General features: G+C 38.9%; 1 protein-coding gene across 5 annotated transcripts in view; it reads left to right on the forward strand.

Annotated features, from left to right (window-relative positions):
• DMD (dystrophin) overlaps positions 1-14,671 on the forward strand; it is a 1,940,210-nt gene that overhangs the window by 1,786,220 nt on the left and 139,319 nt on the right. The gene's annotated exons all lie outside the window — the stretch shown is intronic.

Genomic DNA, 14,671 nt, shown 5'->3' on the forward strand with positions numbered 1-14,671 from the left:
AGTCTATGAATGTCAAGAAGATGAGGACCACTTTGATTCATTGTGGTCTCTTTACTACCTAATATAACCAAATCCACAATAGGTACTCAGTTATTGATGGAATGATTGTAGATAATAACTATATTAATTAATAAATTTGAAATTGACAGAAGTTATTCATCCTTTATATGCTAAACATATCAAAATTCTAATAGATTTAAATCAGTTAGAAAGATAATTTCTTATTACAAGATGACCTATGAAAACATGTTTAAATAAGACATAAATCTCACATTTAGACTCAGTAATCAATTTCAAAACACAGGAGGGAAGAGACCTTAATTAATATCAGATTGTGTTTTAAAACCCTTGGGTTTTTAGTAATCCACAACTTCAGTATGAATAAAAAGTTTGATGGCATGTATAAAACTAAAATGCTACAACAGTTGTAGATGGCATTAATAGGGCAAAAAAGGGATGTAAGCATACCACTTACTCAGCTCTGGAAATCGTATTTTAAATGGATCTTGTTTCTTAAAGTGTCACCAGAATAGCCACGGGTCTAGAGGCTGTATTATGTAAGGATAAAAATATAGAGGTAAGTACAGGTATTTAGATTTAGCTTAGCGAGAAGTAGTGTTAAAGAGTATGCAATAGGAGGCCTCAAATATTTAGAAGGTTAGAAGAAACGCATTTGGGTTGGAGTTTTTTTGTTGGTGGTGGTTTTGTTTGTTTGTATTTTTCCTCACTTTATTTTTTTCTGTTTTGCCCTAAGAACAGATTCAAGTACATATGCAGAAGTTACAGGAAAGCAAATTTTAAGCAAGTATTAAAGAAAAATTTGTAATTGAGCTACCAAAACACAGAATCTACCACCTTAAAAAGCAATAAACTCCTTATACAGTAGATACTCAGGGCTGAAATGACTGTCTCACCCCTAAAGGCAATTTCCATATTGGATGAGAAGATGTAATTCATTAACCTTTAAGGTCGCTTCTGAATCTAATGTTTTGATATTTTCAGAATTAATCAGAAGGGACTGACAGCATGACCTGAATCTGTCCTATATTTATATAAACATCCTGTGTAATGCATCTCATTTTTTGTCCAACTGTATACATTTTTAAATGTTAAATTTGATTTTAGGGCAGATTCTTTTTTAAAAAACTTTAAAAATCAACTTTATTAAAGGATAATTTACACAGAATAAACTGCATCCATTTAAAGTGTACAATTTACTGATTTTTAACAGATATATACCCATGAAACCACTGCTGCAATTAGAGTACAAAATATTCTCATCCCCTCCAAAAGCCTCCTTGTGCTCCTTTGCAGGCCATTCTTCCCTTCAGCCCTGGCCCCCAGCAACCACTGATCTGCTTTCTGTCACTATAAACTAGTTTGCATTCTTGTGTATTTTATATAAGTGGAATTATACAGTATTTTTGTGTGGCTGGTTTCTTACATTCAGCATCATGACTTTAAATATCAGTAGTTTGAAAATCAGTAGTTCATTTCTTTTTAATTGTGTACTACTTTCTATTGTATAGATATACCACATTTTGTTTATCCATTCGTCTACTGGTGGACATTTGGGTTGTTTCCAGTTTGGGGATATTATGAATAAAACTACTAAAAACTGTATACTTGTTCTACTACCTAGCCTTAGAAATCTTAATTTTGAGAGGCACACTACAAAAAATCTTCAAGTGTTATCTTAGTTAACAAGCACCTATATGGCAAGTACCAAGGATAAATTGAGCAGATACCAGCTGAGTTCTGTGAGAAAGTCTCAGTGTCTAACATTCTTTCTCGGGTGTAGATGTGTATCAGCTATCTTTTGCTGTATAACAAAATACCCCAAAACTTAATGCCTTAACACAGGGGTCAGCAAACATTTCTGTAAAGGACCAGGTAGTAAATATTTCAGGCTTTGTGGGCTACATATAGACACTGTTGCATATATATATATTTTTTTACAACTCTAAAAATGTAAAAATCATACTTAGGTGGGAGGCTATATGAAAACAGGCCACAGGCCAGACTTGGTCTAAGATCCATTGTTTGTAGATCCCTTAACACAACAGCTACTTATTTAGCTCACTATTTGATGGATGGACTGGGCCATTTTGGTCCTCTGGACCAGCTACTACAGTAGTCCCCTGTTACCCACAGCAGATACGTTCTAAGACCTCCAGTGGATGCCTGAGATCACGGATAGTACCGAACCCCATATGTACTATGTTTTTTCCAATACATACCTATGATAAAGTTTAATTTATAAGTTAGGTACAGTAAGAGATTAACAACAATAGTAATAAAGTAGGACAGTTATAACAATATGAGTGTGGTCTTTCTTTCTCTGAGAATATCATTGTACAAATGTAATGCCTTTTCCATCTTAACTAAGCTCTTATCATGCACTGTGGCCCTAACTTTGGTAGTTTGAGGTGCAAAAGCAAAAGTAGCATGAATTTCTTTTTCCTTCTTCACAATTTCACACATTGAAGATTCATTCTTACTGTAGATCTTAGCAACCTCATCATATATATTTTTTTCTTTCGCTATTAAGTCAAGAACTTTCACCTTTTCACTTAAAGGAAGCACTTTATGGCTACTCATTGACATATCTGAATTGCCAGCATCATTTCTCTTGTGCTTTGGGGCCATTATTAAGGAAAATAAGGGTGACTTGAACACAAGCACTCTGATACTGAGACAGTCCATCTGATAACCCAGACGGTGCCATTAAGTGACTAATGGGCAGGATACGCTGTACTAAGGGATCATCCTGGGTGGGACTGATGGCATGACATTTCATCACACTACTTAGAATGGTGTGCAGTTTAAACTCTGAGAATTATTTCTGGAATTTCCATTTAATATTTTCAGACCCCAGCTGACCATAGGTGACCGAAATCATGGAAAGCCAAAATGTGCATGAGGGGGACAGCTTGTATTCTTTACTGGGCCTGCTTATGCATCTGTGATAAGCTATCATGATGTGATTCGAATGGCTAATGGTTACAGGTCATTTAGGTCTGCGTGTCTCGTCATCCAACAGGCTAGTCCAGGCTTCTTTACATGGAGACTTGTCAAGTTTGTGCTCGTGTCAGGTTTGATGTTGTCTATTGGCCAAAGCAAGTCATGTCATAGAGTCATTCCAGATACAACGTGTGGAGAAAGACTCCACCTTCTGATAGGAGGAAATACAGCGCAAGAGCTGGATACCAGGGAGAGGACCAGAATTTGTGTCCATTTTGCAGTCTATCACAAGGTACTGGGGAAAAGTTATCAGCATGTTTTGTAGACTGAGAGGACTCTGAATTTAGATGCATGTAAAATGAGATGTGCTCTAATAATTCTTGCTTTGTGAGTAATCATTGCAAAGCTAGGCAATTGGTTTGTAGCTTCGCAACCAATGATGGAAATACAGTATCCATAGTCTAGTGATTTTAAAATATACAAAGTACAGATGAGAAATATAGTCAATTAACCACTTACTGCTGGGAATTTAATGAATACTGCTGTGATTAAATACTGAAGAAAGGTTATGACTTTCTTCTGGTTACTCTCTTAGCTGGCCAGTCTTTTGAAAAGAATTCTATTCTCAAAAGTGTTATTATTTTTTACTCTTGGTACACATTGTATCCCCGTAGCCATAGACTGTATACAGAAGTAGAAATATAATGTAGTACACATGAAATTTATGTTATAAACCAGTGTCATCACAAAACAATCCAAAAAAGAAAAAAAAGTGTTCCTACAGTCATATAAGAATCTTTTTTTTTTGTCTTTTTGTATAAGCATAATCATTACCAGTCTTCAAAAACACTTATTCAGATAATTTTCCCCAAGAACTTAATAGGATGAATGTATAGGTATTAAATAGAATGGGGACCATTCCACCCTAAAATGTCACAATTCTGTCAGGCACACACTTTACCAACTTGTTGGCCTCGACCAGGGCCTGGAGGTCGCACTGCAACATGAGAGCAGCAGGATTTTTTCTCAATGTATGTTTTGAAGCGTGTTGCTCCGACAGACAACGTACAGTTGTGTATAGTAGTGTGAGTTACCTGTTACTCCCCTTGACAATACTTTTAGCAGCAGTGTTTTTCCTTTTGCAATGTGACAACATCACATGCCTTTCAGAATAAAAAGAAAGGGCTGAGTGATTCTGCGTGTACTTTCAAACAGCTATGCAAACGAACAGCTGGTAGAAAAGACACTCTCTAAAACTTGAAGTATATTCTCAGCCCCTGCAGTGCCTCGTGTGCCTTGAACTTCAGACTTGATGAACGCCTCCCTGGCTTGTTCCTGCTCCTGAACCTTTTCATTCCGCTCAGTCTCTTGCGGTGCTCCAGCCCTTACCGGGGAAGAGAGCTGCAAACTGTCTGCTCCTAGCTTACTTCCAAATCTTAGTCTAGAGAAACTCTATGCATAATGTCTGATAGGCATACAGTCCATCCATTTCTCTATGCAGTAGAGGTTTCTAGCTTTCATCTTTTCTGACCAGTCCACAGTAAAAATTACATTTTATAAGCATTCCAGCACAAACACACACATCTCTATCTACAGATATTTCTCGATCTGTGTTTATACACCGGAAAGAAGAGTTTCACAAAACATGACTTATCCTTTTTATCTAATTCATTCTCGTATTTCCTATTCTTTTCTGTTTCATTAAAAACAACATCAGTGGTGATCCACTGTATAGATTTCATGACCTGCTAATGGTTCGTGACCTGTAGTTTGGAAAAACATTGTACTGTGTTTTATCCATACCTCAGGCCTGGCCATCAGAAAGCTACATTCTTGGGCCACTTTGCCTTGATCCCCATAAGATTACATCATACCCTTAGCTTACGTTGAGAGGCACTGTAAAGACAGCTACTCAAAGGGATTTTGTTGAAGATTGACATCATGCAGTGTCTCTCATCTGAAAATGTAGGCAATGGTTTTATTTAGATCTAAGAGCAGAATTTAGATTTTACTTTGGTTCACTTAAAGAATTGTGTTCCTTTCCCCTTATCAATAATCCAAATAATAAAATCAATTATTTTTCCTTTTATATTTTTGCTTTCACTTTGGCATCCAGGAAGCCCACAACGAAATTATATTCCCTTTAAATTTTTTTATTGAAATATACTGATTTATCAAAAAAGGCTTAGTCTTAAATATATACAGAATTTTCACAGTCTGAACACACCCATGTAACCAGCATCCAGATCAAGAAATAGAATATTATTGGGGCTTCCTAGGTGGCGCAGTGGTTAAGAATCCACCTGCCAATACAGGGGACACGGGTTCGATCCTTGCCCCAGGAAGATACCACATGCCGCGGAGCAACTAAACCCATGTGCCACAACTATTGAGCCTGCGCTTTAGAGCTCATGAGCCACAACTATTGAGCCTATGTGCTGCAGCTACTGAAGTCCATGTGCCTAGAGCCCATGCTCCGCAACAAGAGAGGCCACAGCAATGAGAAGCCCGTGCACCACAACAAAGAGTAGCCCCTGCTCGCCGCAACTAGAGGAAGCCTGTGTGCAGCAACGAAGACCCAACACAGCCAATAAATAAATAAATTTATTTATTTAAAAAAAAAGAAATAGAATATTATATCCCCCAGAAGCTTCCTTGTGCCCCCTTCTAATTATTGCCCGCCCTTCAAGGGTGACCACTACCTTGACTTTGAACAGCATAAATTCATCTGGCCAGGTTTTGTACTTTATATAAATGGAATCATACAGCATTTACTCTCTTATGTCTGGCTTTCTAAGACTTGGATTCATCCCTGTTGTATGAAGTTGTTCATTCTCATTGCTGTATAATATTCCATTGTGTAAATGTGCTAAATGTTATAATCTACTGTTGATGGACATTTGATACAAAAAATGATATTATAAACATCCTAAAATGTGTCTTTTGGTGAACATATGTATACATCCCTTTTGGAAATACATCAAGGAGTGGAATTTCTGGGTCATAGGGAATGTGTATGTTCAGCTTTTATACGTGATGCCAAACAGTTTTCCAACATGGTTGTACCAACTGACATTCCTATCAGCAAAGCATTGAGAGTTCTAGTTGCTCCACATCCTTCCCAACACTTTGTATTGTTTCTCTTTCTCATTCTGGCTAGTGTGCATAGCTAAATTTACTAGATACACCAAGCCCTGTGGTCTTCAAATCTGGGTTGTACCTTTTCCTCCCTTCTTCATATTTTATTCTGTTTCCTTCATCCTGAATTTTATCTATTAATTTTTGAAATTCATACATTCTTATAAGTTGCCTTAAAGTCTCTGTGGAACAACGTGAGGTATAAATACATACATAGAATAAACACAGATCTGAATCCTCAGCTAACAGTGCCATATCAAAAATTCTAGTCTTCCCCTTCCTCCAGTCCTCACCTCCAATTGGTTGAAAAGCAGCATTGATTCTATCCTATAACCTACCTTGAATTCAACCTTTCCACCGATTCCCAGTGCCACTTTCTTAGTTCAGACCTTTATCTTCTCATAACTGGACTATTGTAATAGCCTCTGTAGCATACATTCCCATTCTAACCCATACCCTCTTTTCCAAGCTTGTTCCTTCCCACCCCACATTTAATTCTGTTTAAAAAGAAAAAACATTCAAAAGTACAGGTGATGCCAACTTTTTCTTCTCTATCCAAAACACGAGAAGATGCTTCTAAGGGATGAGAGTAATTGAAAGTGTGAGGACCTGGATTTCCACACTACAGGCTTGATATTAACTGAAGAATGTGATCTCATATTCTAATGGGGATGTTGGTATTTTCTCCGTATTAGCCTTCCTGAGATACAAAACCCAGTATTGGCCCAATACTTCTTTGAATTCCAAAAAAGCATAATCTTATTTCATAACACAGCAGTATGTTAACATTAAAAAAATCTGTGCCTTAGTAAGTTATTAATATGAGAAATTAGCTCACAGAGTCAACTTAAGAAACTTGCTTTAGCTCTTCTTACAGTAACAAAAACATGCATGAAACCTGGTGACCTGAGCCTAGTTATCTCTTAATTAAAATGTATGTTCCTAATCCCAAGAGGTCGAACTAACCACCTTTCTCTTTTCACTTTTTTTTTAATGTCTCTATTTCTGTATTTCTAATCTGGTATTGTGCTTCGTCATGTATGAAGCTGTCTCCTCACTTCCACTAGATTGTAAGCTCCTTCAGGTCAAGGCCATATTTGAGTCCCTCGGGTAGAGGAACCTGATTACGATGTTGAAATATTAAAATACATTCCATCCTCCAGATACTTCCCAGGTTTTACTGGTGGTAATGAAAAATGAGAAGAGTTTGACTGATAAGCAAAGACATGTGTAAGTGCTCCATAAATATACCATGATTGCAGTCATTTAAAGAAATGAATATAGGGGAATATTTAATAGTGAAACTTAGTCTAGGTATAGGACACAAAAAAGACTTCTTGGGAATTTGTGGATTAATTGAAATTCCTTGCATTCATGTTTCCCTTTTATCTTCAAAATCTGTCTTGACAAAAATAAACTAGAACTGAAATATAAGATTCAGCCCTTGGTAAATCATGAATTGGTTAAACTGGTTTTTAACCTCCATTTCCCCTTTTAGGGATTCTTGTCTTCATGGGGAATTCCTACCACATCATGGCTATTCAAGGCCTGCACCAAGAGTACATCTCCATCAGAGTGTAGGGAATCTTTCTCTCCCACTGTCCCCCATAAAACCAATATTCACTTCTTCTCTTACTACTCTAGGGATCTGCTCTCTGCCAATATGAATGTGAAATACATCTTTTAACATGTGTGAATAGTATTGAAATTTTAACCACAACTCCAAAGAGTAATGTGGTATGGTGTGAATTTTACTCCTGTCTCAGGCTGTGGTTAGTGATTTATTTTCCAAAAAAAAAATAAATAAAAAATCTTATTTTACCCACTTGCTTCCTTCTTAAATGTAAAAAGCAAAAGAAGGAAAGGTTCCCTTTGCAAGTTGCTAAAGAGAAAAGACTGAAACTCTTAGACCTCTCATCTTCCTTCATACAACAGTCAAAAAATGAAAAATTAAAGTCATAGTGCTGAATTTATTTTGTGCTATATTCCTAACAGTATTCCTGGACTTAGTGGGTTTCCTTTAAGGAATTATACCTGCATAACAGGTTACTTTGCATTAACATAGCATCCCCCAACCTTCCAATCGCTTTCACAGTCATTATGTCATTTGACCCCTATTTTGGCCTCCTGCAGTAGTCTCAGAATTTTACACAAGAGTCACCAGAGCTCCAAAGGGGTTAAGTGGCTGGCCTCTAGGGGCAGAACTGGTCTAGAGCTCTGCCTTGCTCAAGTTAATGCTTCTGCTAAAATATACAGCTACGCTTGCTGAAGATTAAGAAGCTGCTTTTGATTCTGGTAGATATTCATCTCAAAGGGGAAAAAAAAACCCTAGTGTCTTCATTCGGTAGCATTTGAATATTAAATTTTCCTTATCTGCTTCAATTTAGGACTTCCTTGTTCGCTTAATTGACTGGTAATTCCTTTGTTTACTTTTTTGTGAATCTCAAGAACCAAGTCACAGTATTAAAAATGGTTACATTAGCATTTAACTTTTTTATGAAATTCGAGTATTTCAGAAAGGGGTAATTTAGGCAGGAATGTATGTAGAATTTAGCATTTTAATTAAAAAGCCTCAAAATGAAATGAACCTCTGACAGTAACAGATGACTACCTCTGAGAGCTGTGTTACTATTGATGTATGTTCAGTATTTTCTTGTGGATAATAAGTCCTATGACTTGTTTCAAGAAAAGTGACAGGACTAAAACAATTAAAAAAGACAAAGCTGCTCTTTTTTAATCATATGCTCATAAATAAAGCTGGGTTGTGAATTATTTCCAGAGAAGCAGTTGACAAAGTATTAGTAAATCACTCTAAGAACTAAAGCTGTCTTGCTTTTTTTTTTGAACATTCAAACGAAATCTCTATCCTAGTCCAATGATGAATTTCCTTTGACAAATAAATATTTACAAAGTATGAAATATAGACTTTGTGCGCTTCCTAAGGCCAAAACATAGCATTTAAACCAAAATTTAACATTTTCTCTCTCCTCGAATACACCAAAATAAGTACATAACTTAAAAATAATTCTCTCTCGTAGCAGACTGTCCATTAATCATTCTTTAGATGCTATTGGCTTTGTGAGTATTCAGGTAAAAAGAAAACTGTAATTTCTAGATTGATCAGAAAATCTGAGAGTATTTATGGATCTGAAGATGACAATAAAACCTGGCGAAATAGAAGTTTTTGTAACCCCCATTGTGAAGTCAAGAAAGGTAGGTCCATCTTTCCACAGCCTTCCACTTTCCTATGAAAATTCTTCATGTGGTAAATGGCTTGATTGGGTAGATCAAAGGGTTAATTTCCTTGTGATTTGAGAAAAGACTGAGACTTCCCTTATTTTTTTTAACTGTGGTGTGTGGGAGGAAGGTAGAAAGAGGCCCCAGAATGAATTCACTAATTGGGGTTTTCACCTGCTGTGAGTCTAATGGAATACAAAGCCTTATTTGTAGCTGAAGAGGAAGGCAGATTATGCAGACTGTCAGAATTTCTGCCTAGTTTTGAAATTCCTGTTATTTGGCAACACCATTTGGGAAAGGCAGACAAATAGTTACAGCTTTGAGCTGTTGTTAAGGTGGACCGTGAATGCCGTAGTTGCATCTGCTTGAACCACCTTAACGAGTATCCCTGTTTAGCAGGAGGTGGTGTGCTCCTAGCTCTATAGCTGGCAGGCTAATAGGTACGCGGAATTCCTTCCTGTGGAGCAACCGCTGGGCCTGTGAGGTTAATGAAGTGTGGCTTAATTTTAGTGAAGATGCTAAACTTCACATCTTTTTGGATGTTCGGTTTGATATAGGTGGCTCTGTGAAGCTTTGAAAAATCTTAGAAGAATCCTGTATGAGAGTGAAGCCCAGTTCGACTTTATCTGGAACCTGTTTGGTGAAATCTCTGGTTTAGATAGTAGCTGGCTCAGAGAACTTTCCTCAGCCTGGCTTACTCTGCCTCCCTGCAGGGGAAGAGCCTGGAAAAATAGGCTTTTGTGTGGGTGTGAAGTGCTCTGTGTCTGAATGTAGAGGCCTCTTCATTTACTTGTTAGTGCGAAGGGACTGGATATGCTTATATCCAGAAGATGCTGATTTCAGATTGATCTAAAGGGATTGTTATACATATTTTAATTAGTACACCATGGTATTTGCCCTAACAATGACTCACCATCACTGTAAGCATTTGTTAGACGTCTGATTCACTGTTCGTGGCTAATACTTGTACTATGCAAAGAGAAATATGGAATCCTGATGCGTTTACTGGATACCCAAATGTTGAAATTTTACCATAAACTGTTATGCTTAAATTGAAGCAATGCCTATATTCCAAATTGATTTTTATAAAATGATGTAGGTTATACATAAGATTAGTTACAGAACAAAAAGCAGTTCAGATAGAGACTCTTGGAGCCAGAGGGAAGCTGGACCCTAGGGGATGGTGAAGTCCCTTAGGGCCATCCCCAGGCAAGTGTCCGCTGCAGACCATTCCGTGTCTTTGCCCTTTCTGCTCCTCATTTTACCCTGGTAATATCAGGCTATCACTGAAACCACGAGCTGCCTAAAAGGAAAAGGGTGCGTTTGTGGAAGATAGGAGCAACCTGGCCTCCGTCCTTGACCCTTCACACCCTCCACTAAATGGAATCATACAAACCCACGCCCTACAAAAACTGACAGTTCAAATGGATAGCTCCAACGCAGACATCTTCCCTCTGAGTTCCAGACTCAGATGTCCAAGTGCCTTTCACATCACACTGCCAGCTCCAAGTCAGCAGGCTCAAGACTGAATCCATCATCTCTCCCTGACCCTCTTCTGCCTAAACCTGTCCCCTCCTCCTGAAAGTCTTAGCTTGGCCAGTATTACTCATTCAATCTTGGGAGTCACCCTAGAACGGTAATCCTCAACCTTGGCTGCATATTAGAATCACCTGGGGAGCCTTAACAATCCCAGTGCCCAAGGTCAATTAAAGCGAAATCTCAGGGTGGTGAGACCCAGGCATCTGAATTTTTTAGCCATCCCCAGGTGATTCCCGTGATGGCCGGGCTGGAGGACCATTGCCCTAGGTCTTCCCTCTCGTTCATTCTTACCTCCCGTCAGTCAAGACTCCTGTAGTTTTAACATTATTGAGCAATTTCCCCAGTCTCTCTCCCACTGCCGTTGTTCAGATCCTCATTACACTGCAGTCACCTTGTATCTGGTGTCCTAATTCCAAACTCTTCTGATCCAGCCCCACACCATTCCCCGAGTGATTTTTCTGAAAGGCAAATCTGACAGAGCCACACTCACGCTGAAACTCCACCTTTAAAAAGCTCACCCATACCTTTCAGGATACAGGTCAAACTCTGGATCGTCACACCAGGTCCTTCACAATTTGTCTACGTCTCTAATCTCTATTGGGACATTCTCTCTCAAAGCTCAAGGAGAGCACTGAAGCTCTTAGAAAGAATAAGCTGTTTCTTGCCTATTTACCTTCACTCCTGCTGTTACCACCATTCATAATTATTGACTTGCCTTTACCCTCGATGGGCCAGAAACTCCTTTTGGGCCTACAGCGGAGGCTTCTAGAAATAGCTATCCAGTGAATGAGCCTACTCTCCTTTTCAGCTCCAACAGGTGGAGTTAACGTTCTCCTCCATCAGTGGTCCCTGCTCAGCAAACCAATCGAGTGCCCCAGAGGGTGGCTTTGACCGGGTGGGTCCCAGTTTGGTCTGGGTCCTGGGAGAAACAGATGGTACGTTCAAAAGTGGTACTTGAAGAGAGTGTGATGAAAAGGCTGTTTATTGAAATCTGAGCGGTGTAGGAGAAATATCAAGGGCGAGGGGAGGGAATGGTTTAAGGAACCTGGAGCATGCTATTGCTGTAGAAATGACTGCCCAGCGAGACTCATGGCCAGAGGTAAAGAAACTCGGCCACTGCTAGGCTCAAGACCAGCAGGAGGGAGCTTGGGGAATAAATACCCCAACATCTCTCTCCTCCTGCCCTTTCATCTCCTGCTACAGGCCTTTCATCATTGCCTCCCATTGGCTGAAAGTGAAAGGAAGCCAAAGGGCAAGAGAGCCTGACTGATGCCATCCACAGAGGTCCAACATCCTGGGCCACAGAGCAGAGTGGAAAAGGGCAGAGAATAGAGCTGGAAAGGAGAACAGGGAAATCCCCAGCACCATCCCTTAGGTCAGAGAGGTTCTCATTTTTCTAAGTACCTACAGCATGTAAGCGGTTCAAAGACTGGAGTTTGGAGTATGGAAAATTTTACTAGGTTGCTTTCCTAGACCTTATCCTATCTCATTCCTTCTTTACCTCTGTTTCTAGCAAATTTACTCTCCTCTGCTGTCAGCCCGCAGTGAGATCGCTTATGAGCACACAAGAAAAAATACAGATTCTTCCCCCCCAGTAAAAGAAGCCACTTCTCTGGATGGCGGCATGACAGAGTGGCTAAGAGCACAGGCCTTGAAGCCAGACTCCCTAGTTCCAATCCTTGCACTGCCACATTCTAGCCATGGTGTTGGGGACAAGTAGCTCATGGTAGGTTTTAAAAGCAGGATTTCAACTTAAGTTTTTTTACGCTCCTTTCATATCTGTGGTTCACCTCAAAACAGTAATAATGATAATGATGAGAAAAAGGAGAGCTGCTACAAGTAAGCAATTAGTGTATTCTCATCCATGGTATCACTATATAATTCATGTATGAAATGAAGATATATAAATTACATCCTTTTTTTTTTCCATTTTTTCAGGCAAGGCTTTATAATTATGTTCTTTTCTTAATGTCTTTCCCTAATAAACAAAATTCATAATCTAGCTGAAATTAACAACAGAGCAGTCCCTGTGATGCCCATTTCTTAATAATACTTTCTGTATTCAGTTTCTAAAACAACGTCAAGATTTGGGAACAAGCCTTCAAGTGCCTGTAACTCCAGTGTAAAAAAGAACTTAAAGATGTATTTTTGAGGATTGCCATCTGTCAAATTTAAGAAAAAATTTGAATAGTGATTTCTCATTTTCCTTTTTTTTTTTCAATGAATTGTTCCGAGTAGTTTTCTAGCTGGGAAAATAGACTAGAGCATTTACATTTTAGAGAAACATATCAGAACTCCTGAAATCTTGAGCAAGTAATTTAAAAGTGTAAAACAAACAAACAAAAACAGAAAGGAAAAGAAAAGCAATGTGTCCTATCACATAGGTGTTACAAACCTTTAGTTGATTGATTTCTAATATTTACAAATGCCCATGCTGGGAGGTTTGTGTCTTTTCTTTGGAATAAACATAAACAATATTTAAGTGATTTGCGTGCTACACTGACACAGAGATTAGGTCACTGATTAACTGCAAAGGCCATCACTTCCTTACCACAGAACACTACCCCTTCTCCCTGACAGATCGGAGCAGACCTAGAATCTCCAGTAAGACCCAGGACAGCCTCACCCAAAACCAGCCCTAGTATGCCCCACCCCCAGACCTTAAAAGCAACTGCGTCCACAACTCGCTGGCTCAAAAGGACTAAAAGATAGTAGTAGTGTCTCAATTTAGCAGGCAAAATGCCAGAAGTACCCTATTTGCTTTAAAATAGCAACACCAATGAGATCTGCACGCACGTGTCTTTCGTGAGAACGTTTACACTTGTATTTGGTTTGTCGAGGGTAATGAAGAAACTTGGCACTCCCTTTCCCGTTGGTTCATGCGCTTTATTTTTGCCTCTTTTGCCGCGCTGTAACAGACGGTATGAGGGAGATTGATGTCTAGAGTCTTTTCAGCTGGAACATTTTCGGCGGGGGGCGGGGGGGGGGAGGCAATGTTGAGGGAAAAAAAAAAGGATATTTTAAAAGAAAAAGGGGAACACGTTTTAAACTGTAAACTGAAGTAGAATGAATCAACCAAAACAGAGAGTGAGAAGGAAACGGCTGAAAGAAGATAAAAAGAAAAGCAGGCCAACAAAATAAATGGACAAAGAGAGACAGTGAAACCACTAAGGAAGTTTAAGTTTATCTGAAAATACCCTTTGGACCCTAATGGAAGATACTACATGAAGGTTGAGAAAAATTCTTGTGCTAATGAAGGCGTTCTTCTGTCTGGAATATTTCCAGGCTGGTAAGAATTTTGCATAGTTAACCTGTGTCGTCATATTGCAAACTCTACGATTAGAAATATTTTAACTACCAGGCCCTGTAACTTTTCCAATGTTCCATTGGAAATGGTTTCCTTTTTTGATTTCTCTAAGAATACTAAAAGACCACACCACTGGTGGTGGTTTTTACTTAAAAGAGTCTATACCACTGGTTCTCAAACTTAAGTGTGCTCAGAGTTTCTGACGCGGTAGCTCTCTCTGGGCTGGGGCCTGGGGAATTTTCATTTCTAAGACGTTCCCAGGCGCTGCTGCTACTGCTGGTCCCAGGACTACAAGATGAGGACCACTGCTATATCACAAATACCAGGCAAACGCTTCCTTAAAAGCCCATTTAGCCCAGGATGAGCGGAACCTGAATTTCAGGTCCCTGCAGCTCCACCACTTTAATCTTCATTTGGGGGGTGGGGGGAAGGGAAAAATTATGCTTGTGAATTTTTTCTCTTTCATTCTCTAAAAAGAAAACTCTG

This window comes from Hippopotamus amphibius, chromosome X (assembly GCF_030028045.1).
Source record: "Hippopotamus amphibius kiboko isolate mHipAmp2 chromosome X, mHipAmp2.hap2, whole genome shotgun sequence".
NCBI lineage: Eukaryota > Metazoa > Chordata > Mammalia > Artiodactyla > Hippopotamidae > Hippopotamus > Hippopotamus amphibius.